At 46.3% G+C, this 27,839-nt stretch overlaps 1 long non-coding RNA gene across 1 annotated transcript; it reads left to right on the plus strand.

Annotated features, from left to right (window-relative positions):
* The first annotated feature begins 946 nt into the window (after positions 1-946).
* LOC121499389 lies at positions 947-15,437 on the plus strand. The gene is made up of 4 exons (XR_005990112.1): positions 947-1,553; positions 4,236-4,364; positions 12,038-12,167; positions 13,151-15,437. It is a non-coding gene; the product is annotated as an uncharacterized LOC121499389 (long non-coding RNA).
* The last annotated feature ends 12,402 nt before the right edge of the window (positions 15,438-27,839 follow it).

Raw genomic sequence — 27,839 nt, forward strand, 5'->3', positions numbered from 1 at the left:
TGACTCAAGATGGTTGGAATTGGGAGCTTGTATAGAGAGGAAATGAGTTTTAAGCACAAGTTTTTAGAAGTAGCTGAGCTGACTCAGGTTGCGAGTAATAGAAATCCAAGAAGAAATTTGCCTTTCTGGCCTACACCCTCAGAGTTCAGGAAGGCAAAACTCAAATGCCATCAGAACCCCTTCCTGCACCTCTTAGCTCCCCTTTGGGTGGACAGAGTTCTCAGACCAGCTTCCGTGATGGAGAACTGGGAACTCCCAGCACGTGCCCGACAGCTTGGTGGTTGGAGGGTTCCTTCACCAAGACTGGCCTCAAAGAAAGGATCTGAGGAGCAGCCCACGTGGCAGCCCGCAGGAGGGTGCAGGGAGGGGTGCCGCGGCTCTCTGGTGCAGGGCCAGGGTCCCACGGCTGGAGGAGGGAGGCTCCAGGAGTCGCTCTGGGCAGGTGACCTTTGATGTAACCATCTGCTCATGAGGAAAGCAAGCCCCTGGGGAAGCCTGATGAATGAAATAGCCCAGAAACTAATGTTTAGTACCTTCCATTTTCTCCAACCATAAATCCATCAGTTAGTCAAATGCACTAGACTTGAGGGCGAGCCATAAAGTTCCTAAAAGGCCCCAAATGATTTGCAGACTCGGCCTCTGTTTACCGAGTGGGTGTGTGCCCGTGCACACCCTCCCAACCTGGTCCTGCTTCCATAGCTGCTGGCTGCAAACTGCAGACCTCGTCTTCGCCTTGGGCCTTTGGTGTCTTTCCAAATAAGAACGAAGCTTCGAAGGATGACGTTTTCTAGAAGCAGCTTTCTCTCTGGAAACCAAAGCCTCTGGCTTTGCACAGCCGAGCTTTGCCCCCGCATCGTACCACCGGTCTTGTCTCTATGGTAATCCCGCAGCTTCCGCACAAGGGTCAGGACAGCAGGACTCTGGGGACAGCAGGATGCTGGGGAGGGGTCGCACCTGCCACCACCCACGCAGGGCTAAACACCTGCATCCTTCACATAAAAGGACGGCACTGAGCTTCAGGTTACCTTTTACATGTTGCGAACATGCATGTGACTATTTCTAGGCCAGGACTCTAAGGAATAAGGAGTTAAGTATGTGGGCATTTTGCAAGGTCCTGATCTTCTTTTTTCCCTCAGTTTAAATTAATTTCCACCCCCTACCTCCCACTAATCAGCTCATGACTCTGAAGCTTCAGGTCGCTCACGATTGCTGCTCGCCTGTCACTCCCGGGGCTACAGTCTGGCACAGGTGTTTCCATTCATCCTCTGTCACCTCCCGACTCCATCCACAGCCATGGTTCTCCCTTGAAAGAAGAAACTGCCGCAGAGTCGCATCTAGTCCCTTACTGTGTGAAAGTCAGTGTCTTGGCCTAACACAGAAGCATTTTTTTACTATTTCTCTTCTAGAAGTTTGGAGTGTGCACAAGCCTCACATCACGCTGAGAGGCGCTCTCACAGGCGGTGCCTCTGTGCAATCTGCGGAAAAGGGTGAAGAAACTTTATGGACAAAAGATGGAAGGAAGCCTGGAGGATCAAGAAACTCAGCAAACCTATGTGAGCACTTACAAATTTTTTTTTTGTTTTTTACATCGTAGCAGTAGGATGCTTTAACTGTAATATAAACAGAGGCTTAATGCCAAATGACTTTTATTAACTCAGTTGACCCTAGAAATACAGGTGGTCCTCAGGGTTGGTTTGGCAGCTCAACGTTGCCTTCAAGGACCCAGCTCTTTTCATCTTTCCATTCTTACCTTCCTCTGCATGTTAGCTTTCAGCTTCAGGCTTGGGGCTATGTAATCACAACGAGGCTGCCACAGCTCCAGGCATCACATCCTTACACAGCAGCGCGCAAAGCGAAAGGAGAGAGAGGTGCACAAGTGCTCTTCTCCTAGGTCTGTCTTCTTTTAGTCAAGGAGAAAGGTCTAACCCACTCCCACAGAGAACCCCTGGTGTCTCGTAGGCCAGGATGAAGTCACATGTCAGCTCTAACAAAACAGGTGGCAAAAGAGAATGTTTAGCTTTTGCAGCCCTTGCCTTCTCGTGGGGCGGGGGGAGGAAGAAGGAAGCTGGAAGTGGTTGTTGGATCAGCAGTCAACAGCGTTGGCAACAGTGTGAAAAGAACACAGGCTGTATACTAGAGAGAAGGCTCTCATGGCTTCAAGTCACCATCCTTTAGTGTCTAGAAGCACTTCAGGATGTCCTTTCCCTTTATTTCCAGGAACCTGTAGATAATTTTATTTTATTCTAGGCCACAGAATACTTTTACTGGTTCTCCAACCAAATCTTTCATTCCTTTTTTTAAATTTATTTTATTTTAAAAAATATTTTATTTATTTTATTCATGGGAGACACACAGAGAGAGGCAGAGACACAGGCTGTCATGACCTGAGCCAAAGGCAGACGCTCAACCACTGAGCCACCCAGGCATCCCAATTCCTTTTTTTTTTTTTAAAGATTTTATTTATCTATTCATGAGAGACACAAAGAGAGAGGCAGGGACACAGACAGAGGGAGAAGCAGGCCCCATGCAGGGAGCCCGATGTGGGATTTGATCCCGGGTCTCCAGGATCGCTAAACCGCTGAGCCCCTGGGAGGCGGCCCATCCTTTTTTTTTTTTTTTTTTTTTTTTTTTATTTTTATTTTATTTTTTTAATTTATGATAGTCACAGAGAGAGAGAGAGAGAGAGGCAGAGACACAGGCAAAGGGAGAAGCAGGCTCCATGCACCGGGAGCCCCACGTGGGATTCGATCCTGGGTCTCCAGGATCGCACCCTGGGCCAAAGGCAGGCGCCAAACCGCTGCGCCACCCAGGGATCCCCCCTTTTTTTTTTTTTAAATTTAAAAACTAATTCCCAGGATTTGTTCCAAATAACTTGTATATTTGAGGGAAAATAAATCTATTAATGAACAAGTTCACGTACATGCTTATTTCTCAAAACTCCACCCCAATCTGCAAGGTGATACATCTTCAGCTTTGCTGTATTATTTTAGCCAAAGCACAACATAACCCAGACACCACTTCCCTCCCCTCCAACAAGTGCTGCACCTCTGTGTCCTGAGGTTTATTCTTGCCTCGGTTGCCTTGGGCTGCGTGGCATAAGCATGTGGCCCCCGCTCTATCCTATCTGTTCTCTCCCTCTGTTCCTAGCTCCCTGATTCCTTCTTTTCTCGCTCTCTCCCATGAGAGTAACCAGATCATCCATACTTGATCTGAAATTCTATAGTTGAGGGAACAGTGTAAAAAAGTCAGCCTATGGGGATCCCTGGGTGGCTCAGCAGTTTGGCGCCTGCCTTCAGCCCAAGGCCTGATCCTGGAGACCGGGGATCGAGTCCCGCATCAGGCTCCTTGTATGGAGCCTGCTTCTCCCTCTGCCTGTGTCTCTGCCTCTCTCTCTCTCTGTGTGTGTGTCTCTCATGAATGAATAGATAAAATCTTTAAAAAAAAAAAAAAAGTCAGCCTACATCTGGTAGAAGAAATCAGAGTTGGGGAGGAAGGGCCGTGGCACAGTTGGTGACCACCAGGCTTGGGAAGCGGGTGGTTGACTCTACTGGACGTTCTGTTCATTGCGGGATGCTGCAGCTTCCTGGCATATCTAATTCCTTCATGTGACCCAGGACAGGTGTCCCCGCAGAAAGCCTGCTTGTGACGTGTGAATGCAATTAAATCAGAAGGTCAGTGCTCAGAGAGAACAAAAAAGCTGTTGAACTGCACGTGGTCAGCCAGTCCCGAGTCTTCTCCATTAATATTTATGTGAATGCCTTTGCCTGGTCATGAACACGGCGAGTGCTAGTAGAAAAAAACAGTAGCAAGTCCTCAGGGTTAAGCAAACTCCAAGGCAGAAAGTTTAAGGTTGGGAAGAGTCTATTAGCTTGTTCAGGCCAATTAATAAAACCATAATTATTTTGTTTCAGCAGCACAGTCTCTTGGTCTGGTTGCTAACCATCAGTTTTTATGGGCAGATAATTTCACAACCACTAATGTGATGAGTCAGGAGCTCTGGGTTCAGCTCCCAGCCCGGCCACTTGCTGTGCTCCTGGGAAAACCACTGACCCTTGCCAAGCCATGGTTCCCACATTTCTAGAATAACAGCAACAATAATAATGAGAATGGGATTAATTATGGAGCATTTGTTTAGTATATTTCGGACACAGTTCTAAAGTTTTTCTGTGTTCGTTTACTCTTCATCACATCCCTGTGAAGTAAGTACTGAAATGATCTCTGATCTCTTTACGGAGGAGGAAATGAAGGAAGAGAGAGTCGAAGTAACACGCCCCCAAGCACCCAGCTGATACGCAATGACTCCAGATTCAAACCCAGGCATTCTGACTCTGAGGAATACAGACCCTACCAACTGATAGCACTTGGTAAGGATCAAATAAAGTCAAAACATGAAAATGTCTTATAAACTATAAGATACTATGTGCAATAACAGGAATCACTTACTAGTAATTACTACTAACAATGCTTATACCACTCCCCAAATAAGTACCTTTCCCTTACTCTACTCCCCTGCTGTCTCTCCAGAGTACCAAGACAGATGAATGTATTCAGATGCAGTATCCCAGCGAAAAACACTAATCCTGGGGCACCTGGGTGGCTCAGTCTGTTAGGCACCTGCCTTCAGCTCAGGTCATGATCCTGGGGTCCTGGGATTGAGCCCAGCCTCTTTGGGCTCCCTGCTTAATGGGGAATCTGCTCCTCCCTCTCCCTCTGCTCCTCCCACCCACCTCACACCCCCCTGCTCATGCCTCTTTCTCGCTCTCTCTCACTAAATACATAAAATATTTAAAAATAAATAAATAAATAATACTAATCCTTTGAAAAGCTGGAGTATATATAGATTGTAGCAGTTATTGGAGGAATATAGACAACCCCAAAGAAATAAGCATAAGCTCTCAAATATTGTACTATACCAGCCCTTCATAGAAATCCCAGGGTGACTGAATGTTCGTAATTTTGTTTGGGGGGTCTTTCTATAAAAGAATTGATGTTGACCTGAAGGCCACTGTCTAAGCCTTAGATTCATCCAAAGTACAAGCCTTAAATAATTCCTTATTAGTTAGTTAGTAACCTTGTTTTTTGGTGATATGATCATCAATTAGGACATCTCATTCCTTTTTTTAAAGATTTTTTTTTATTAAAGATTTTATTTATTTGAGAGAGGGTGAGTGAGAGAAGGGAGGAGGAGAGGGAGAGGGAGAAACAGACTGCCTGCTGAGCAGGGAGCCCGACTCGGGGGGCTCCGGAATCATGATCTGAGCCGAAGGCAGATGCTTAACCAGCTGAGACATTCCAGGGCCACTGGGATATTTTATTCCTGATCAACCGAGTCAACCATGTATCTGTAGCACTACGTGAGAAAAAAAAAAAACAAAAAACAATTCAGCCACTTTTCAAAAGTTTCCCAGGAAGCTGGACTACCTACCCAAATCCTGATGGGGCCCCTGGAAGCATTCACATCTTATCCAAATTCTGTTTTATTTGCATAAAACCATTCTTGCCTGCTTTAGGCTTTCCATGGAAACCATGTCTCTCCTGCTTTTCCCAAGGAAAGCAGGACCTTAGATCTCAGAAAGGTGGTAGGAAGAAGGGGCACACTTGCTTTTCACCCCAGCTTCTTGTGTGTGAAAAAGGTTACATATGTGTAAAATGTGTACACACACACACAACTTCACCAGAATAAGCAAATCCATAGAGACAGAAAGGAGGTTGGTATTTACCAAGGGCTGTGGAGGTGGAGAGTGAGTGCAGAGGGTAGAAAATTCCTTTTTGAGGTGATGACAATGTTCTAACAATGAATTATGGTGATGGCTGCCCAACTCAGCGAATATACTGAGGACACACTTCAAATCAGTAAAGTGTATGTTGAACTCATTAAAACTGTTTTTTGGGGGGGTTTTTTGTTTTTTTGTTTTTTAAAAACATGTCTATCCTACACCTTCAGTTTTTGGGTGAAGAACCAAAAGTAGAGAATTGTGCAATTGACTGCGTGGGTCCCACAGCTGGTCACTGGGCACCCCCTCCGGGGCCAAGAGTGAGCCAACTCCTCCTTCAGTGCCCTCCCTGAGCCACCAGACTCCTGGCCAGTCTCCCGACACGATGCTCCAGCTACTGATAAATCCTGAATTACTTAGTTATTAAGGTTCAGTAATAACGAAATGAAATAATCTAGTACATCCCTCTATTTAAAATGTTTTCTGAGGAGGGGCACCTGGGTGGCTCAGTCGGTTAAGTATCTGCCTTTGACTCAGGTCCTGATCTCAGGGTCCTGGGATCTAGCCCTGCATCGGGCTCCCTGCTCAGCAAGGAGTCTGCTGCTCCCTCTCCCTCTGCTCCTCCCCCTGCTTGCGCTCATTCTCTCTCTCTCTCTCAAATAAATAAATAAAATCTTTAAAAAAATACATAAAATATTTTATGAGAAGCAGAGCACAGGAAGAAAAACTGAGCTCATGGGTTTATAAATTTGTCTCCCCAGCTGCACTGCAGGCCCCTCCAGGGCAGGGTGAGGACTTGCTGGGCTCTCAGCATCGGGCCTGGGCCCATGGTAGCCTCGGCGGGCAGAGGCTACCCATCCTGACCACAGGCCTCTCCTCTAGGCCATGAGCAAGGGGACCTGAAGGAGGCGCTACGACAGGCAGGAAGGCCCAGAGGTTAGCCATCCAGGGGGCCTGGACCACCTGGCTACACAGAAAGTCGTCCAACAGGATGGCTGCCATGCTCTCCCCATGCCCCCAACTCTGGACTAATCCTAGGGGGGCAAGCCAGATGTGCTTGGCTTCCCCACCTGTGAACCGTCTTCTTAGATTTGCAGCATCCTCTGAGATGATGAGGGTGCAGGTGCTGGGAGGGCTCCCCCCCCCCTCCGAAAGCCTGGAGCTCTCCGGGGGTCTGGCGCATGCTGGTCTGGCCACCACAGAATCCCTCTCCAGCTTTAGCTTCCTTGTCTATAAAATGAGGAGGGTAAACGGGATTTTATCTTCCTCTGCGGCCCACAGCTCTCATTCTCCAGCACTTTATTCATGGAGCTCAGGGCAAACAAGCCCCCGGGGCCTGATCCCCATGGAGTGAGCAAAGCTAGGGAAGAGACCTCCCATTGAAGGATGCCCATTACAACCATTAAAAGTAACACGGGCCAGGGGCCCCTAGGGGGGCTCCATCGGTTAAGCATCTTACTCTTGGTTTCAGCTCAAGTCATGATCTCAGGGTCCTGGGATCGAGCGCCGTCTCAGGCTCCACGCTCAGCACAACATCTGCTTGAGATTCTCTCCATCTGCCCCTCCAATTAATGCCCTCTCTCTCTCTTTCTCTCAAATAAATAAATCTTAAAAAAAAAAAAAGTAACATGGGTTAGCAAGAAGCAGAACCTGTTTTATTTTTTAAATCTTGCTCATTCTCATCAGCTACAAACATGGCCTTGAATCCCCATCATTCTTTGTGAGAAGGTACCTCCTCCGGGAAGCCTTCTGGATCAACCTCATTCTTCTCTGCGTTCTCCTCCCTATCAGCGTCACGTGTCATGGGCAGCAGCACAGCCTCCAGAGCCAGCCTGCTTCAGTTCGAATCCCTTGACCTTGGGAAAATAACTTACGTTCTCAGGGCCTCGGTTTCCTTATCGGTGACATGGGAATAATAATGGGACTTACGTCATAGGCTCATTACAGGGATTGCATTAGTTTACACACGTCAGCATCCAGTACCCAGAAACAATTTTGTGTTAGTGCATCTTACCATCTGTATCTTCTCCTTGTTGACCTGGTGATTTATGCTCATTTCTAAGCATCGCTGGAAGGGGCTGTCCCCTAACTGATGTCCTCGCCTGGGTGTTAAATTAATGCCATGCACACAGCAGAGCCTTCAATAAATGCTTGCCATTCCCCAGAGCACTCTGTTTCAAATTAGGAGAACATTGATTGGAACTTTTATCAAGGCTGATCTGCCTGTACTTCAAACTCTGGATGATTGTTGGAGAAAAGACTTGTCACCTTCTTGTTTGTCTTGTTTTCTCAAGCCTTGTTTCATGGTTTCCCTGCAAGTGTCCTCTCACTGCAGCCACCCTGGTACCTTGGGCCTGCCCCGGACAGGGCTTCAGATTACAGGTTAAAATTAGCCACCTCACTCTCGCAGGGGGTGGGGGGGACCAGAAGAGGCAGGGATGTGGTGGGAGTGGATGAAGCCGACCTCCAGTTGAGACCCCAGTGTACGGGAGTTGAGGCAAGAGTTCTCCTCAAATGTTGGCGTCCTCTGAGTGAGGATACAGAGCCTGGGGATCCCCAAGGTTAGAAAAATCCCAAATCCATGCCATGGCCTGTGTCTCCCATGCATGGTCTGCTGCTGCTACATTTTAGCTGTGTTGACAGCTGGAATCTTCCGGATTGTTCCTTTTGTGATTATAAACTGTCTATGGAGTAGCGTGATGTGGGTGGATGCAGTTTATAGAACTCCTTGGACCCATCAGCCTCCCCGAAAGAACACTTGCCTTACCCTCTCCCAGCATCTTCCTTGCAAAACAACAGAATATGACGATCTGTTTGCGGGGAAAGGAGAGGAGAAAGGATGTCATTCAATTTGAATATGAAGGGATATGAAGAAATAGCTGAGCATAGGCCAGACCTGAGTAGAATTCAGCAAGAATGATCTTTTCCATGATATCCCTTCTTCTGTTAGGTGCCCACTGTCTCCATGTGTTCTCAGTGCCCTAATGCACCAAAAATATGCGCAGAAGCCTCTCCTCTCAGGGAGAAGACAAATCTCACCCTTCCAGGGCTTCATGATGAGGGTGGACTGGGTTCAAACCCTAGCTTTTCTGCTTCCTAGGGGTCTGAGCTACTGCAAATCGGCTAACCTCTCCCACGTAAAAGACAGATCATGATCCTCACTGTGCCAGGCAGTGCACTTTCAGCTACAAGTAACCGAAAAGCCAACTCGTGTGGGTTTAAGCAATAAAGGAATTGATGGACCCCTGCCCTGATTGAAAGTTCCAAGGTGCCACAGGCTGAGTGAACCCTGCTGCCAGGGACCAGGTTCTGTCTGCATCCCTGCCTTCCATCCTCGATGTCAGCCGTACCTTAAGGCCAGCTCCTTTCACAGACTGGCTGTCGCCAGGACAGAGGGCACCACCCCATGGACCACAGACTAATGACTGACCCCAAGGGAATGCCAGGTGGTGATTGACTCAGGTCTCGGTCCTTTTTTTTTTTTTTTTTTTTTTAAGATTCTATTTATTCATTCATAAGAGACACAGAGAGAGAGGCAAAGACACAGGCAGAGGGAGAAGTAGGCTCCCTGCGGGGAGCCCGATGCAGGACTCGATCCCAGGACCCCCAGGATCACAACCTGCGCCAAAGGCAGCCGCTCAACCACTGAGCCACCCAGGTGCCCTGAGAATTTGCCTTTCTCACAAGTTCTGAGATGACATTGAAACCGCTGGATCCCACTTTGAAAACTGCTAGCGTAGTCTGATGAGGGGTACCCTGAGACCCCCAGGGACTGGATCAGGGAACGGTTCCTGAGATTACACTGCAAGGAAGGGGTGAAATGGGTGTTGGAGAGGTCACTGTGATTTTCAGAATCTTGGAGAGTAAATGTTTCAGTCATCTCTCGCTGGATAACAAAACATTCCAAAACTTAGTGGTATAACACACCAATTTATTAGGAGTTCTAATGGTTCAATGGATTGAGTGGGCTCGTCTGGGCTATTTTCACTTAGGGTCTCAGGTACAGTTGTAATCAGCTGCCAGTTGGGGGCCAAATCATCTGAAGACCACATTGAGCTGACGTCAAACTGGCTTCTTCCTTCACGTGTCTGGTACCCGAGGTGGGATGGCAGGAAGAGCCGAGGGCTCGCCAGCATCTCTTTTTCCGCTTAGCGGCTCCACATGACTTGCTTGGGTTTTCTCACAACGTGGCAGGTCCAGGGACATTGGATTTCTCATATGGCAATTGACTGTCCCCCAGAATGACCATTCCAAGAGACCAAGGCAGGAGCTGTAAGGCTTCTCCTCATCTAGCTTGGAGGCCACACAGTCTCCCTTCTACCCCATTCTACTGGTTACATGTGAGTCACAGAGCCAGGCCAGATTCCAGGGAGGGGCACCACACGCCGGCATATATATGTAGAGGCCAGGTCACAGAGGGGTCATCCTGGGGACCAGCTACCACAGGGATTAAAGCAGATCATTCATGTAAAGTCCTGAGTATGAATGTGAGCCTCTACCGTAAGTCAGCGTTCAGGAAATGAGCATTATGATGATCACTGTTCTGTTCAGGGCATTTTGCTTATTACGCTTTCTCTGCTGTTGAGGACTTCAAGGCTTTCTCAACTTAGAAAGGATTTTTCAGGCAGTAGCCAGCAGGTGAGGCAGTATTTCTGCGGAACGTGATCTTTCCAGTGTTCCCAAAACCAGACACCCAGGTCACTACTTCCTTAATGAGGAGGAAGGCCTGTGCTCCCGAGTTATATCCACTGCACAATGGCAATGCTCCTTTCCTATTGGCTTCCATATGGTTCCTATTTTAGAGTGTTGGCTTTTGATGAGAGATTTTTACTCAGGTTCCTGTAGATTGGCTGACTTTACTCAAAATTATGACAGCTCTTTTATTCTGTATCAGTACTGAGGTAAAAGCTCCAGTGTCTCCACTCACATGTCAGGTATGGAAAATCTCTAGAATGGCAGCTTATCAAGTTACCCCGTATCGCTCTCATCCAGCCACCTCTGTCCTGAAGCCAAATACACCTTCCCAATTTGAGCGATACCGTGCATGACCTAGTTTCAGAGTGGCCTAGACAGAAGGATTTTTCTCGTTTCTGCCAAACATGCACACATATGTTTTAGCGTTGTGCTTGCTGGTGTTTTTCCCTTTCCTCCTGAGTGGGAGCGAGTTGGGTTTTTAATCAACTGCACGATGGAGAGAAACTTAAGGGGTGTTCAGCTTCTGCGTCTTGGCAGCGGGGGAGGAGGTGACGCAATCCGATCTAGAAATCTACTGGTTCGGAGGGAAAAGCATGGACAGCCTGAGAAACTGGAGTGTCTGTCTGTCGGCCAATGTACCCGAGCAGCCCTGCCAAGCTCTGATGTGTTTAGACTTGAGCTTGAAGGGGAAGGTTGCACAAAGGCAAGTTCCTGGGATTTGTTCTGCTGTCTGAGTAGGCTGGGTGTTCTCACCGGGCTATTTCTGTACAAAAAGCTGTCTGGAACCATCTGAGAATCCACTCCCCACCGCGGTTTACTGGAATATACCTACTAGTCACTCTGTTGCATCATTTCCCCTCCATTTTATGCTGAAGAGGACGACTTGTGTGTGTGTCTATGTGTGTGTCCGTGTGAGCGTGTGTTGTTGTGCATGTTCCAAAGTTATGTTACCATGGAGAGTTATTTGGAAAAGAGATCTTACAAACCACTTTAGCTGAACATATAAAAATGCATTTCAAAAATCAAAGCTCCTCTTCTATGCGTAGACACTATTGGGAAGAACCTACAAAGAGATGGTAACAGTAGTTGCCTCCCAGGGTCAGTGTGCTGAGGGAGGCTTACTCTTCACGGTGTGGTCTTTAATTTTTTTTTTTTAAGATTTTTTATTTATTTATTCGTAGAGATACAGAGAGAGAGAGAGGCAGAGACACAGGCAGAAGGAGAAGCAGACTCCCTGCAGAGAGCCTGACGTGGGACTCGATCCAGGGTCTCCAGGATCACGCCCTGGGCTGCAGGCGGCGCTAAACCGCTGTGACACCAGGGCTGCCCTAATTTTTTTTTTTTTTTAACATGAGCATGTGAAAATTTTTAAAAATCAAAACTGGAGAGGCACCTGGTGGCTCAGTCGGTTAAGTGTCTGACTTGATTTGGGCTCAGATCATCGTCTCGGGGTCGTGAGATCGAGCCCTGTGTGAGGCTCCATGCTTGGGTGTGGAGTCTGCTTAACATTCTCTCTCTCCCTCTCCCTCCGCCCCACCCCACCCTCTTAAAAAAAAAAAAAAAGAAAATGGAAGTTTAAATGCTAAAGCTTGTCTTGGAAAACATTCACCCTTGACTTTTGCACTCAGCTCCCCAGGAGGAAACTGGGAATCTTTGAACCATCTTGGGCTGAATATGAAGCAGGAATCTGATTGCCTTCTTGGACGCACACCATGTTCTCAAGGACACTCTTCACCTCCAGCTATTGCAATGGATACAGTACGTTGAGAGGATACCATGTCTGTCAGATTCTGTAGTGACCAATAATGACTTTAAACACATGCTGCCTGGAAGTATCACAGAGAAAGCACAAGAGGCAGACAGGGAAGCTCTGTACCAGGCCACGTAGAAGAGTATCAAAAGCTTTCATGATGTGTCTACACATGTTTTGATTCCTTAATAGATGATGGCTCAGACTTCAGAAACTGCGATAATCTTATTGCATATTTTTACCTGCTTTTTGCTCAGCTGATGACCTGCTTCCAAACCAAGAGTACAAATTATGAATGAACACCCCAACATTTCCTCTTCCATCTTCACTGTACCAGGGGTCCATTAAAATAATGAGTGTCCACACAGCCCCTCCTCATTGACTTTGCGTATGCAATGCAAGCTAGCTGGATTGTACCAGACAGAGTCTATTCATTGGAAATCATTAGCCAACTCGAGAGGGAAGAAAATAGAATAAAAAAGAAAAACACTGCCCACCGCAAAAATAACTTGAGAGTTGTGCAATCTGCCAACATTGGTCACTTGCGTTGAACTTGCTTTCAGCACTCTGTTAAATATACCACACCCTACCGCCGAGGCGAGTACTCCCTTCCTTTTGAGTAGCAAAGTAATGGGAACTAGAAAAGCTTCTGTGAATTTGGCAAGGTTTAGTATAAATGTTTCCATTAAATCTGGCAAAAGCAAGGATAGTGTTCAGTAAGCCTTAGTGCTACCTGTTCAGTAAGGGCTGCCTTTCAGAGGTAAAGCCAAGCGTTCCTGTGCATGAGATAAATGTCTGGACCTGGTGAACTTGGCTGACAGTGTAACTGAGTGGCACAGGGTACTGTTGTATTGTTCCAACATGTTTGGAATTATCATGACCCTTCACAGAATGCTAATGTTTTCCCAAGAAAAATACTACATATATATATATATATATATATATATATATATATATATATATATATTTTTTTTTTTTTTTTTTCACACAGAGCCACCTGGACTCAAAGTTGCCTCCTGAGGACATAGTGCTACCCTACTGGATGCAATGGGACAGATGTTGCAGATGGTCTCAGTGCAGTCGGGAGAAGTTTGCTGACTGCCAGAGATGTGCCAGACATTTTCTTTCATGTCTTTGTGTGTTGCTGACAGCTGCTCTGCAAGGCTGATGTCATAAAGGGTGCTTTCCAAGGGGGGCAAGTGAAAGCACAGAGAAATGAGGGACGAGGGCAAGGGTGCCCCACCGTGAGGAACAGAGCGGGGATGTGCACCCGGGCCCTTCTGGCCTCAACGTGAACTTCCTTCCCTGCAGAGGTAACACCACCTTTCAGTGCCCTCTCTGATGCTGCAGATTTAGTTTGGACAAGGCTTTCAGGGAGGCTGCCCAGACCCCAGGTGGAATGTGGATGAGAATAGGGATTTGGATTGCGGGGTGGAGGTTCCTGTATTCCACAACACAGGGGCAGCTGGAGAGTGAGATGTAGGCTTCCCGGTAATCGAACAGCAGATAGATAGGAACTGGACTCTAGGGATGGGATCATACCTCTAGAAAGACTCAAGAGGAGATAATAAGGCGGACCCTAAGTCATCGAGGAGACAGTGGGAGCCATGGGAAGACATTGACTCAGAGTCAAAGGGATCAAAGGAATCAAGATGGAAACCCACAAGGCAGGACTTTGTCACAGAGGATATAACAACGGCCAATGATTAGCATCAGGTCAGAGCAGGTCCAGCACCAGCCTGGACAGGAGCCAGGGGAAGAACAGTGAACAAAATAGATGAAGTCCCTATCCTTATGGACCTAGAGTCCAATGGGAGAAATCCACAAAGAAATATGTGTCACATGATGATAAAGACTGTAGAAAACCCTGCAGCCCAGTGAGGCTCCTCCACAAGAGCAGTTGCAGAGGAGTGCTGGGGTGACCACTCATTCAACTGTGTCTAAGGGATAATAGGAGGGGTGGAATTGGTGCTGGCAGTGCCGGCTCTTTTAATCAGGAAGGGCCACTCCCTACAGGATGTTTGGAAGAGATGTGAAGGAAGCAAGGGAGTGAGCTGTGGAATATCTAGGAGAAGAGCTCTGCAGGGAGAAGGAAGAGCAATTGCAAAAACCCTGAGGCAAAGGGTACCTGGCAGGTGGTTCAAGAAAGAGCAAAGAGATCAGTTTCCCAGGTTGGGTTCCCCCAGGAAGCAGCGTCTAAGGTGGTGATTGGTGCCTGGGGTGTTTATTAGGGAGTACTCTTGGGATCAACTTGTGGGAGGGAAGGGGAGGAGAGGAGGAAGACCATGTGGGAAGGTAAGCGGTCTCCCGTGGGGAGTTCTGAAGATGGATGACCCTCCAGGGCTGTCCCATGCAGGGGAGGGGGCTGGGCCCTTGCACCCCATGTCATTCAGCAGTGGCTGCCATGGGAAAAGGCTCAGGGTGGGCTGTTGGGGGAGGCAACTCTCCTGCCCGGAGGCCATCCCTAGCGCCCAAGGGCTGTCCACCAGCCCAGTGACCTACTGCATGCCGGAGATGGGAGCAAAGTGAGAAAGCAGTGACAAAAGCGCAGAGAAACACACAGGGGCCAGGTCCTTACAGACCTCGGTGACCTTCACGAAGACGAGCTTTCAGTCCACATGAGGTGGGGCACCATTGAAGATCTTGAGAAAAGAACGACAAACTCAAATGTATGCTTTAACCTGGTCGCTCTAGCAGCTCGGTGGAATAGACTGGAGATGAACAAGAGGGGAAGTGGAAGGCTTGTGTGAGTCTGGAGTTCAGAGGAGAGGTCCCAACTGAAACATGAATTTGGTAGCTTTTGAAGCCACGTGGCTGCAGATACCACTTAGGGAGTGAAGACAGGAGGAGAGAAGAAGTCTGAGGACTAAGTCCCAGAATAGTCCAATGGCTGGGCTTTGGGGAGATGAGGACACAGTGAAGAGAGACGAGCGAGACTGCAGGAGAAGCATAGGGGAGTGGGGTCCGGAGGCCAAGGAAGGAAGGGGTTCCACAGAGAAGAACACTCAGCTAGTGAGTGGTCAAGTAAGAGGAGGAAGAGCAGTGCCCATTGGACCTGGCAAGTGACCTGGACAAGAGTGGTTTCGGAGGGGTGGTTAGGTGAAAGCCTACTGAGATTGTGTTCAAGGATAACGGGGGAAGGGTCACCTGGGCGGTTCAGTGGCTGAGTGTCTGCGTTTGGCTCAGATCTTGATCCTGGGATTCTGGGATCCTGGGATCAAGTCCCACATTGGGCTCCCCAAAGGGAGCCTACTTCTCCTTCTGCCTATGTCTCTGCCTCTCTGTGTGTGTCTCTCACGAATAAATAAATAAAATCTAAAAAAAAAAAAAAAAAGGATACTGGGAGAGGAAGTGGAGATGATGGGTACAGACAACTTTCTGAAGAGTTCTGTTGGAAAGAGGAGAGAGAAATGGGTCAGTGGCTGGAGTGTGTTTGGGATCAAGAGAAGGGAGGTGAGCTTTAGGTCTCCCAGAGACAGCTCCAGCTCCAGAGTCTGTGCTGGGCGGAGTCCCTGGGTGAGCACAGGGGGGACCAGCTGAAGGCTGGAGATTGCAGGGTTTCGGGAAGAGGAGGCCACGCAAGTCCTGAGAGGACTTGTGCTGAGAGGTGGGAAGGAGAACAGAGCATCAGATGTGCCTCCTTTCATACAACGACTATCCTCCTACGGATGCTGAGAAGTTGAATATGGATTGAATTTTTTTTTTTTTAACTTGATCTTCTTTTAACTGCACTGGGGAAATTATTTAGAGGAAACCAGCAGTGGTTTTTTTAATGTGAAAAATCCTCTCGGAATATAACCATGTTATGAGAATTTCCATGTATCAGTTTTTCCAAGAACTGGGTGCACCTATAATTGCACTTTGCATTCTTGGCTACACCTACAATGAAACTAAATATCATTATATAATATTTTCTTCAAAAGATCTTAAACAAAAATACTGAGGCCATCACAATATGACTATGAGATTATGGAATCACATGTAGTTTTTAAAAGCTAAAACATGGCGCAAGAAAGTTATTTTCCAGATGTCACGGAATGAGGCTGGCCAAGCCTGGCAAGGAAGCAAGAAAACAGGAATTTGGGACCAGGAGGCCAGTTGTCCGCAGGACCCAAGGGAGATAGATACCATCAGGAGCCACAAGGCTTTAGGGAGGGCTTTAAAAATTAAAGGGCCAGCCTCTGATATGAACAGGACCCTGGATAGCAGCATGGGGCAGGGGGACAGGACACATCCCCACCAGAGAATGGCTGCAGAGCAAGTCGGGTAACAGCCCCAGCTCACGCTAAGGACAAGGTGCCCACCCTGTGCTTGGAGCTCCAAGGCTGTAGAGTGTCACCGTGAAAGTGACATCTCCAGGAAGACCAGGCCACCTAGGGACCTTTGACATCTGATCCCTCTGCTTGAACTCCTTGGCCCTTCCCTCCATCCCTAGCGTCATGTTACTCATCCTTGAGGTCCCATCTGAGACCTGATGAAGTTTTCCTGACTCCCCTCCCCGCAACTTCCTTTTATTTCTTTATAGAGCAGATGTGGTCTCCTGGCTTCTCCTTTCTTGCTTGATTTTTGTGCATCTGCCACCCACCATGGTTCTTCTCTCATTCATCCGAGCTCTGATTTCCTGGTTCCCCTTGGGGTCAGAGCAAGCCCCCGACAAGCAGTCTTCACACACTGCATCTCCAGCTGCTCCGCTCTGGCTCCAGCTGCCCACGTGAGGTCAGTTTTATGGGACAGAGCGTTTCAGCAGCACCCTACCAGTGCTGGCAAAGATACCCTCCTGCTTGTTAGTCATGTTCTAAGGAAACTCCAGTCTCCTGACCAAAGATTTTCCTGCAGATAAATATTCCAGATAATCACTGGAATCACTGTGTGTAGAGGTCACCCCTGAGACTTCCCACTGCTGCCTGGAGAACTTCCTGGATAGGATGTTAGGCACTGTGTTTTGACGAGGTTCTGATAAAGCACCAGCAGACAACGAACATGTGAGAGGACTCCATGAGGTCCCACATCATGGATGATTTCAAACATTCAACTAACTGGAAAGGGGAAGAGAGAGAACATGAGGACACCAGAGGTTAGGGTGACACCTTCCAAGGCTCTTTGCACCATCACTGCTCTTTGCTTTCCCTCATTCTAATCAGGACAAGACACAGGTTACAGACCTTCATTAGAGTTCCCTATGCAGTGACTAAGCCAGGGCACCCAGCTTCCCGAGGTCCACTCCACTTCTACTATGTTTTCCTTCTCCCAAAGACACACGTGGCTTAAACGCCTCAGACCCCACTCAGCAGATACCCTCCATGGCTTTGGGTTATGGATTCTTGCGGCTGGTTTCTGGAATGCCAGGGAGCCATAGATTGCCTTTACCCACCAAGACCACAAGCCATTGCTTGTTACCACTTTAGGTATATAACCTAAAGTGGTTATATGTGGTTTTGGGTAGTGCTCAAAAAAGCCAACTGCCTCCAAGCCATCCTTTGTTTACTCTTTGAGAGCAATGCCACCCACAGGTGTAAAACCTGGTGAGGATGCCCTTGCTTTCCTGGGGAATTAAGAAGTCCCACCCTTGGGATGCCTGTGTGGCTCAGTCCTTTGAGCATTTGACTCCTGGTTTTGGCTCAGGTCATGGTCTTGGGGTCATGATCTTGGGGTTGTGTGATCAAGCTTCATGTTGTGTTCTGTGCTGAGTGGAGAATCTGCTTGAGATTCTCTCTCTCCCTCTGCATCACCCCCCGTGCACACGTGCACACAGACTCTCTTTCTCAATAAATAAATAAATAAAACTTTAAAAAAAAGAAGTCCCACCTTTGCCTCTGTGGAGGAAAATTAGACAAATTTAAACTTCTAATATTCATATACGTTTGACAAAGGACTTGTATACAGATATATTTAAAGAACTCTTATAAATAATAAGACAAGCATCCAATTTTTTTAATGGAAAAAAGATTTAAACAAACACTTCACAAAATGAGATATACAATTGACCAATGAGCATGTGAAAAATGGTCCACGTTTTTATTTATCAGACAAATGCAAACCGAAGCCACTGCACACCACTACACATCCACTGGAATGGCTAAAATTGTAAAAACTGACACCACCACCAAGTGTCCGCAAGGACGTAGAGCAACAGAACTCTCCTACAATGCAGTGAAAAACAAAATGGTACAGCCACACTGGAAAACAGTTTGGCAATTTCTCCCAAACTTACACTAACCATATGACCCAGCAATTCTACTCTTGGTTTTTTACCCAAGAGAATTGAAAATATGTGTCCACGCAAAGACTGGTACGTGAGTGTTTTAGAAGCTTTCTTCATAATAGCAAAATAAAAGAAAATTGAAAATACCCAAAATCTCTGTCAGCAAGTGAACAGATAAACAAACTTTGGTAGATTCATATACTAGAACACTTCTTGGCAATAAAAAGGAACAAACTACTGCTACACGGGTGAATTTCAGAAACATTACTCAGTGAAAGAAGCCAAATACCCAAAACTATATACTGTTTGATCCCATTCTTATGAAATCCTAGAAAAGCAGAAAAAAACCTGTAATGACAGAAACATTCTCAACCTCATACATACACACACACAGACACAAAAGACAAAATAAAACCACAATGAGGTGTGGTTCTTTAATCTGCAGGACTGCAAAAGTACATGCTTTGAGCAAAGCACAAGAGGCAGTTTGGGGACCAACAGCAAAGAGCCAGGAGGGAATATTTTGAGGTGACAGAAATATTCTATATTTTGATTAGGGGGTGACTACCCAAGAGTATGCATTTGTCAACGTCTAACACAATGTACACTTAACATGGGGATTTTATTGTCTACAAACTGTACCTTAACTTGGGAAATAGGGACTTATTGCACAATGGGTGCAACGTTTCAGTTGGGGATAATGAAAAAGTTCAGGTTATATGTAAATTTTAAATTTTTCGTGTAAACTTTTATGCAACAATGAGAGCGTACATAATGGTAAAGAATGGTACACTTGAAAATGATTGCAGTGGTCAATTTTTGCATTGTGTATATTTTAGCACAATAAAAAAATTCTACCTCTGGGGCACCTGGGTGGCTCAATGGGTTAAGCATCTGACTATTGGTTTCAGCCAGGTTATGACCTCAGGGTCATGAGATTGAGCCCCGCGTTGGGTTCCACACTCAGCGAGGAGTCTGCTTGTCTCTCTTCCTCTGCTCTTCCCTACCCAACCGCCCCACCCGCATCATACTCCCTCTCCACCAATGAATAAATACATAAACAAAAAATTCTATCTCACTGATGCTAATTTTCCAAAAATGGAAGAAGGTATTCCAAATAGAAGGTTGGGAAACAATAAACTACAATGTCTGGAAATGAATCTATAAAATTTGGAAAAATTTACGGAGGATCTACTGATGCTAGCTGGATGTTAGACGCTGCTGGGGATCTCAAAGGAGGAAGGCATGGCAGCCATCAGACAGAAAAGGAGCGGAGATTAAAAGCCGGAGTTGTGGCTCTTGCACCAGTCACCATGTGTCCTGGTTGTGTCTCTTTTCCTCTTTGAGGAGTGCATTGAAACGCGTCAGGGCAGGACGGGCTCACACCCAAGGACGGTCCCACCAGGGGGCTGACACTCTTGTTTTGTGCATCAGGGATTTGCTTTCCTAAAGAATGAGAGATTGGAGAAGGACCATCTACAGCTTACGTCAGACAGACCTAAGGTGTGCTTTAAAGTAGTGAACAGTATTTGTGTCCATAATAATTATAATTATATAATATTATATAATAATTATTGTTTGTCTTAAAGAAGTCATGCCACTTTTACTTTGTTCCAACTCACTTTTGCTAAGCACTTGTGTTTTGTGTCCGGGCCTCTCCCTCCCTCCTTATTTCTTTCTCTCTCCCTCCCTCTATCCCCACCCCAACCCCACCCCAACCCTGGGCCCTTTTTTTTTTTCTTTCTTGTGATTCAAAAACCTGCCCATCAACACTCCCCCAAACCTGTTCTACAAAGGTCATAGTAACCCACTTCCTCATTGCTGATTCCAGAACACTCTTAAATCATCCTTCCTGAACTCTTGCCTGAATGTTGACACCACGAAGCCCTCCAGCTAAGAGAACTGGGACTCTTCCCTTCTGAGCCATCATGTGTCTGAGTCCCCTCCTGCCCCCAGCCTCCTACCTCCCAACCTCCTCTTTTTTCTCCTTATCCCTTCCAGGACCTGCAAACGTTTTCTGCAAAAACCCAGATAGGCAATACTTTAGGTCTAGGAGGCCATAAGGTCCCTCTCACACATTCTTTTGTTCTTTGTTTGTTGATGTTTAAACCCCTTCTGACATAAAAGCCGTGCTTTCGGTCTATGTGGTCCCCTCCCACACTCTGTGGGTCTCTCCTGGGCCATTTGGCCCGCTGCCCCCACTCTGACACCCACCTGTCACTCTGCGGCCTAATGCAATGGCCACTAAGTGCCATGGTCCCAGGAGAGGAGGGTTGAGGATGCCGCATTTTCTACCTTCCAAGAAAACTGGTAGGTGCACAACATGGGCGAGGTGCCTGTACAGCTGACTTACAAAATAACAACTGTCCATGTTTTTTATGCATATTAACATTCTCAACCTCAAACAGGATGAAAGAAGGCGAAGCAAAACCACAACGAGATGTGGTTTTTTGATCCTGTACAATAACAAAAATGAAAAAGTAATAGCATAAGGTGTTGATGACATATTGGAGAAATAAGCATCATCCTCTTTTGGTGGATAGTGTAGGAATATATCCATCAAAATAGAAAACGCACGTATCTTCTGACCCAGGAGGTCCGTTTATAGATAGTTTTATGAAAAGCAGACTGCAGGGTGCAGGTGTGGCATGTCACTACTTGTATAAGTGAGGCAGGGGGAGGTTACATGCCTATAGGATAGATTGTTAAGAGTGGCCAGGGTGGGGCAGACAGCAGAAGCTGGGGGCCAGGGTTGGGGGGGAAGGAACTTGTTCACTGTGTAGCTTTTTGTATTATTAGAATATTTTTAACTTACACATTTAGTGTTTTTACCCAAAAAAAGCCATAAATGGATGGATGGATGGATGGATGGATGGATGGACAGATAGATAGGAATATCTTATAAACAGAGGAATAGTTGAAGAAGAAGGGATCTTCTATCTGCATCTATCTAATCCCAATGCCATCACTTGCTGATGAAGAGCCCAGAGCTGGTCTGTGTCTCTCCTGAGAGTTCACTGTTGCTGACTGAGCTAGAACGTGAGCCCGGGCTGCTAATTCCCAGTCCAGTACTGGTCCCTCTAGCTACAACACCCTGCATCACGTCTCTTAGATGACCCTTTGATGCAGGAAGTTCAGCTATGTGATTTGAACTTGAGAAAGAAATCACAGTATTTACAAAAACAACCATTTGCAGGGGTGCTTGGGTGGCGGGTGCCTCTGTTGGTTCTCTTGATTTTGGCTCAGGTCATGATCTCAGGGTCATGAGATTGAGCCCCGCTTCGGTCTCAACGGTCAACAGGGAGTCTGCTTGAGATGCTCTCTCCTCCTCTCCCTGTACCCCTCTCCCCACTCATGCTCTACTCTCTCCTTCTCTCTCCCTCCCTCTCTCCTTCTGCCCTTCCCCCTGCTCAGGCCCTCTCTCTCTCAAATAAATGATCTTTTTTTTTTAATCACTTGTGATGTATTTTAATGAAAAAAGAGTCTATTCTTGTATTTTATTTTATTTATTTATCTTTTAAAAGATTTTATTTATTTAGTCATGAGAGACACAGAGAGAAAGGCAGAGACATAGGCAGAGGGAGAAGCAGGCTCCCTGCAGGGAGCCTGATGTGGGACTCGATCCTGGGACTTCAGGATCATGCCCTGAACTGAAGTAGACGCTCAACCACTGAGCTACCCAGGCGTCCCTATTCTTTTATTTTAAAATTACCAAAGTATTGGATACTTTGGTGTCTACAGAATTGGTAGAAAATTTAAATGATGTGAATGTGTATTGTCATTAGTACTGTTTCCACAACAAACATTCCACCCCTCCTCTATCATGTGACAGCTACCAGTGATTTGCAGGCAATGGACCCCACTCCCAGCTCCAGGGGCACCCTGATGGATCTCTTGTATTTTATTTATTTTTAATGAGAGACACAGAAAAAGAGAGAGAGAGGGAGAGACACAGGCAGAGAGAGAAGCAGGCTCCATGCAGGGAGCTCGACGTGGGACTCGATCCCGGGTCTCCAGGATCAAGCCCTGGGCCGAAGGCAGACACTCAACCACTGAGCCACCCAGGGACCCCCCTGATGGGTCTAAGTAAAACTCCTTGCCATAGTGGTTTATTTAGAGTATATAGGCCCAAGCCAATAAGCACTTGCTGTTTCTCTGGCCCCAGGAGTTCAGGGTCAGTCCAATTGGTATTGAACCTGAAGATGTTTGCTGAGACATAGGGGACACGAGCATATCCCTGCTTCGAGATACCATGGAGGTGCTTATGTGAAGCTTGGAGCTGCTGCAACCTTTATGCCACCATGAGGGAAACTTGCTTACAAATGAAGGCAGAGCACATACATGGAAAGATTTTTTAAAAAATCTTTTTAAGATTTTTAAGATTTTCTTTTTAAAAATTCTTTTTAAGATTTTTAAAAAAATTTATTCACGAGAGGCAGAGACACAGGCAGAGGGAGAAGCAGACTGCGTGCAGGGAACCCGAAGTGGGACTTGATTCCAGGACCCCAGGATCACGACCTGAGCCAAAGGCAGATGCTCAACCACTGAGCCTCCCAGGTGCCGCAAGAAACCAACTCCTTGAATTCATCACTAAGTTGCCAAATCACACCAATCCTGGCATCGTCAAGCTGTCAAATCACACCAGACCTCTGGACCTTCCAGTGGCATGAGCAAATGTTCCCCTGTAGTATTAAAAAGTTCATTTGAGTTAGGCCTTCTGTCACAAAGTCAAGAAACTGAAATGATACATATTAAAAGAAGTGAAAGTCCCACTTCTTCCACATTTGAGGAATAACTACTGTAAACTGTAAACGACTTGGTATGTGTCCTTTGTCTCAAGCCACTCTGTGGAGACGAGTTGTTGCAGCTTTGTGTGTCCCTTTGTATCTACACACACATATAGTTGGTTGTTTTGAAAAACAATACATTTTCCTGCTCATGTCATTTTACAACTTTGCTTTTTTTCTCCCCAGTAAAATGACATGAGGAGTTTCCCTATCAGTACAAACAAAACTACCTGTACTTACTGCAGTGTATCCCATGGTATGACTGGAACTTATTTATCCAACCGTCCTTCTAATTTTAGAATCTTGGATTTCGTCTCTCTATTACAATGGTGCATCCTTGTGCAGGTGTGAGGCATGTCAAAGGGAGTGATTACCTGTCTAGGCTCTGGAAATGGACTGCTCGGGTTAAATCCTGGTTTCACTGTGAAAACTTAACTTCCCTAAGCCTCAGCTTCTTGGGAAATGGAGATGATTATAGGTCAGCTTGTGAAGCCAATGATGTTGTGCGGGTGATGCACTTGGCATGGGATCCGGTTAAGTGCTCCGTGAGGGCTGCCTGTTATTGTAGCACTGGAATGATTCTCTAGAACTGTAATTTCTGGACACAGGCTTATTTACCTTTTATGTTGTGATTGATGCCACCAATTACCCTCCAGAAATAAACCAAGTTATACTTTCTCCCAGAGCACCTTTCACCTCTGCTTTTATCAACACTGGATCTTTTTTTTTTTTTTTTTTAAGATTTTATTTATTTATTCATGAGAGACACAGAGAGAGGCAGAGACACAGGCAGAGGGAGAAGCAGGTTCCCTGTGGGGAGCACGATGCTCCCAGGACCCCAGGATCACAACCTGAGCCAAAGGCAGACGTTCAACCACTCAGCCACCCAGGTGCCCTACCTCAGGCTCTTCTTGGTTCTCTTCCCTGCATAGCCCTGTGCTCTCTAGTCTCTGTAGGGACTTTGCATGTGTCTCTCTGGCCTTCCTCCCAGGACTACTTTGCCCACTCTTCTGGGCTGAATTGTGTCCATCAGAATTCATATGCTGAGGTCCTAAATTCAGGTACCTCCAAATGGGGCTTTATTTGGAAATAGAGCCCTGCAGATGTAATGAGCTAAATTAGGGCAAGGCCATACTGCAGTGAAGTGGGTCCTTAAGCCAAGAGGACTGATGTCCTTATGGAAAGGGGGAAATTTGGATACAGAGCGGCAAGGGGAGGGCCATGGGAAGACTGGAGTCAGGCTGCCACAGGACAAGAAGCCCCAGAGATTGCCTGTAAACCCCATAAACTGGGGGAGAGGCAATGGAAAGAGAGAAATCCTAGCTTACAAATTGTCGTCAGATGGAATTACTTTTTATAAATAATTTGGGTGCAGTTGACATATGGTACTTTTTATAGACATTCAGTTACATATGTATTTGATATTGTCATTTTCTTTCCATATTTTGGACATGACACTTTTTTTTCCAGGACTCAAACACTTTCATAGTTCCTAGGAAAGCTGGCAGGCCTTAAGCTCCTGCCTGTGGGGCCAGGCAAACACCCCTTAGCATCCGGAGCTTACTTCTGCCGCAGAACCTAGCACCTGCTACGTAACTGTCATCCCTTGTGTTTTTCTTACAAGGCTATACATTCCTGGATGATCAATCTGTACCTTATTTCTTTTTGTGTCTGCATTTATTTTTTAAGATTTTATTTATTTATTCATGAGAGACACAGAGAGAGATGCAGAGACATAGGCAGAGGGAGAAGCAGGCTCCCCACAGGGAGCTCGATCCCAGAACCCTGGGATCACGACCTGAGCCAAAGGCAGACACAACCACTGAGCCACCCAGGTGCCCCTTGTGTCTGCTTTTTACATCTAAGGTATAGCTGGTGTTCACTAGACTCCTTTAATGAACAAATAAGCAATGATTTTTACAAATTCCATGTTTAAAGCTAAGTGGGGCAACCATTAGTGTTTCTACTTTAAAGGTTAGATGCAAGAAATAGCTAAACATGAAACAAAGAAAAACCCAGGACACATTTTTTTTACTTGAGGATATTTACATAGTGAGGACATTATGAAGATGAAACCACATTTTACATCGTGAGGACAAAACCACTGTCGTTTCTTTTTTATTCTACAGGATAGGAGTGAAGGCTAGCTGTTGGTAAGGAATTTTTTTTTTTTTTAAAGATTTTATTTATTCACGAGAGACACACAGAGAGGGGCAGAGACAGAGGCAGAGGGAGAAGTAGACTCCCTCCAGAGTCCAATGCAGGCCTGGATCCCAGGACCCTGGGATCAGGCCCTGAGCTGAAGGCAGATGCTCAACCGCTGGGCCACCCAGGCATCCCTGGTGGTAAGGAATCTAAATGGACTTCCATCTCTCTCTTGGCCGTTCTTGGTTCCAGGAGGTGAGCTTTGTATTGGGTTCTACTCAAGGGTTTAGAGCAGATGCTGGAGAGAAAAGGCCAGGCAGGAGAAATCAATGGATGGACACCAGAGTGGTGGGAATGAGTGCCCTCTGGAAAGACGTAGGCTTGGGGGGGCAGCAGCAGGTGGAGTGGAAGGAGGGGACAGTTGCCTCTGGAATGACAATGATGCTGCTGGTAAGATTTTAAGCAGGCAAGCAAGCAAGTGGCTCACTGGGGGCTCACCAGGGGCCTCGCCAGTGCCCCATACAGTGGTGGGTATTTGCCTGTCTCCTGCTACCCTCCTGACGGCTCAGTGATGAAGTTATCATTCTGCCCACTATGCTGATAAGGAAACTGAGCTCGAAGGGGTTAAGCTGAGGTAGCAGGAAGGTCTTACAGCTGGTGGCAGAGCTGGAACTGAGAGATCGTGTGGTCCCAGCACCTGATTCTTCCCAACGACTCCCCCGATCCAGCAAGTTGTACTCCTGTGTCTGTCCCTATGCTGTGTGCCCCTGGAAGGCAGAAATTTTACTTCCATCTTGTATGATAGGTAGGTTTTCTGAAAATTTTTTTTTAAAGATTTTATTTATTTACTTGAGAGAGAGAAAGCTAGAGAGAGAGAGAGCACAAGCGGGGGTGGGGCAGAGGGAGATGGTGAAGCAGGCTCCCGGCTGGGCTCGATCCCAGGACCCCGGGATCATGACCTGAACTGAAGGCAGAGGCTTAACTGACTAAACCACCCAGGTTCCCCTGTTTTCTGAAGTTTTTTTAGTGGAAGAATTATTAGCTGCGTACCAAATCAGTGATTTTGATTGAGGAAAGCACATCTTACTCTCCAAGTTCATGTCTCTTGTCATTCATGGCAATATTTATTTGAGGGCAACAATCCCTGGAGTCAAGCCCTATTCTGTTAAAATCATCGAACACATCGAACACATCGAACAGCGTGTGTCCCGAGTGGGGCACAATTTCACTTGATCCGTGTCTAATAGCTCGTGATATGCTCTCGTGAGCCCTCCCCGCAGAGCAGCGGCCTACAGCCATGCAGGCTGTGATGGGTGCCCCTAACCCTGTGAAGCCCTCCGTCTGCACAACCACATGCGGTGATCCCGCCTAAAACCCTTAATATGCCCATTTTACAGGTAAAGAAACTAAGGCATGGAGATGTTTGTTCGTTGAAACTTTCTTAGTGCTGGGTTTTATGAAACTCACACTAACTGCAAAATACTATATTCAAAACCCAATTAAGATAAAAATTGCATGAATCAGCCCAGCTGCAAGGATGGGTATGGAAAGGGGGTAGAATTTACATGACTTGGAAAACGCGTGAGTTATAGAAGCATTTCTGAGAAACGAATTCTAACACATTAAGTCACATCAAACCAACTAAAGTACTACCAGAATGTCTATCCAGAAGCAGTTTTGACCCCTAAAGAAAGTCGATGTCTCATTTGCAATCAGGAACCATTAATGTACTAAAATCCTTAAAATTAAAAAAAGAACATGGCCTGGCTTTATTGAGTTGGTTAAGTATGCCCCCTTATAAGTCTAGTGACCAGCTTGACAATTTATTTACTAAACAATTTCTTCAATTTCTCAAAGACTTCACCAAATTCCAAATGAATATATTGCAATTCAGAATTGAGCTCAACTTGATAAGGTTTAACTCTATTGTTAAAGACTGAGTTTGGAAGTTCGTAGGCAGGAGTCTTGGGAGAAAAACATTTCTAAATTGACAAAACTACTCAAGCCAATGATAAGACAGGATGAAACCTGGTTTATGGCCAATTTAATACAGATTTTTCTTTTTTTGGTCTACTTTGTAGAATAAACTGCTCAGTTAAAAAAAAAAAAAAAACAAAAGTCCACAGAATTCCAAGTGAAGTTTTAAATGTTTACGCATATGTAAACATTTATTATTCTTATGAAACAGTCATTAAGCGTTGCCTGGTGGTTTGGGCTGCGGTCCTCTGGGCTCCAAGGTGTGCAAGAATCCTTTCTGGATTGCAGTATCTTGCAGATCTGATCAGTAGCTCTGGGGTGGGGCCAGACACCCTGTATTTAAAAAGCTCCCAGATGAAGATGATACAGAAGAGTCTAGAACTCAGAGGTTGGGAGCCAGATAGTTGAAGCTGGGTCAAAACTCTAGCTCTGCCACTTTTAATATCTGTGTCCTTGGGCAAGCCACCTCACCTCGCTGCGGCTTAGTTTCCTCATCTGCAAAATGGGGTAATGACGTTCACACATACATCATAGCGGTGTTGCAAAGATAAGATGAGCCTTAGCTTTTG

The sequence above is a fragment of the Vulpes lagopus genome, chromosome 10 (genome assembly GCF_018345385.1).
Source record: "Vulpes lagopus strain Blue_001 chromosome 10, ASM1834538v1, whole genome shotgun sequence".
NCBI lineage: Eukaryota > Metazoa > Chordata > Mammalia > Carnivora > Canidae > Vulpes > Vulpes lagopus.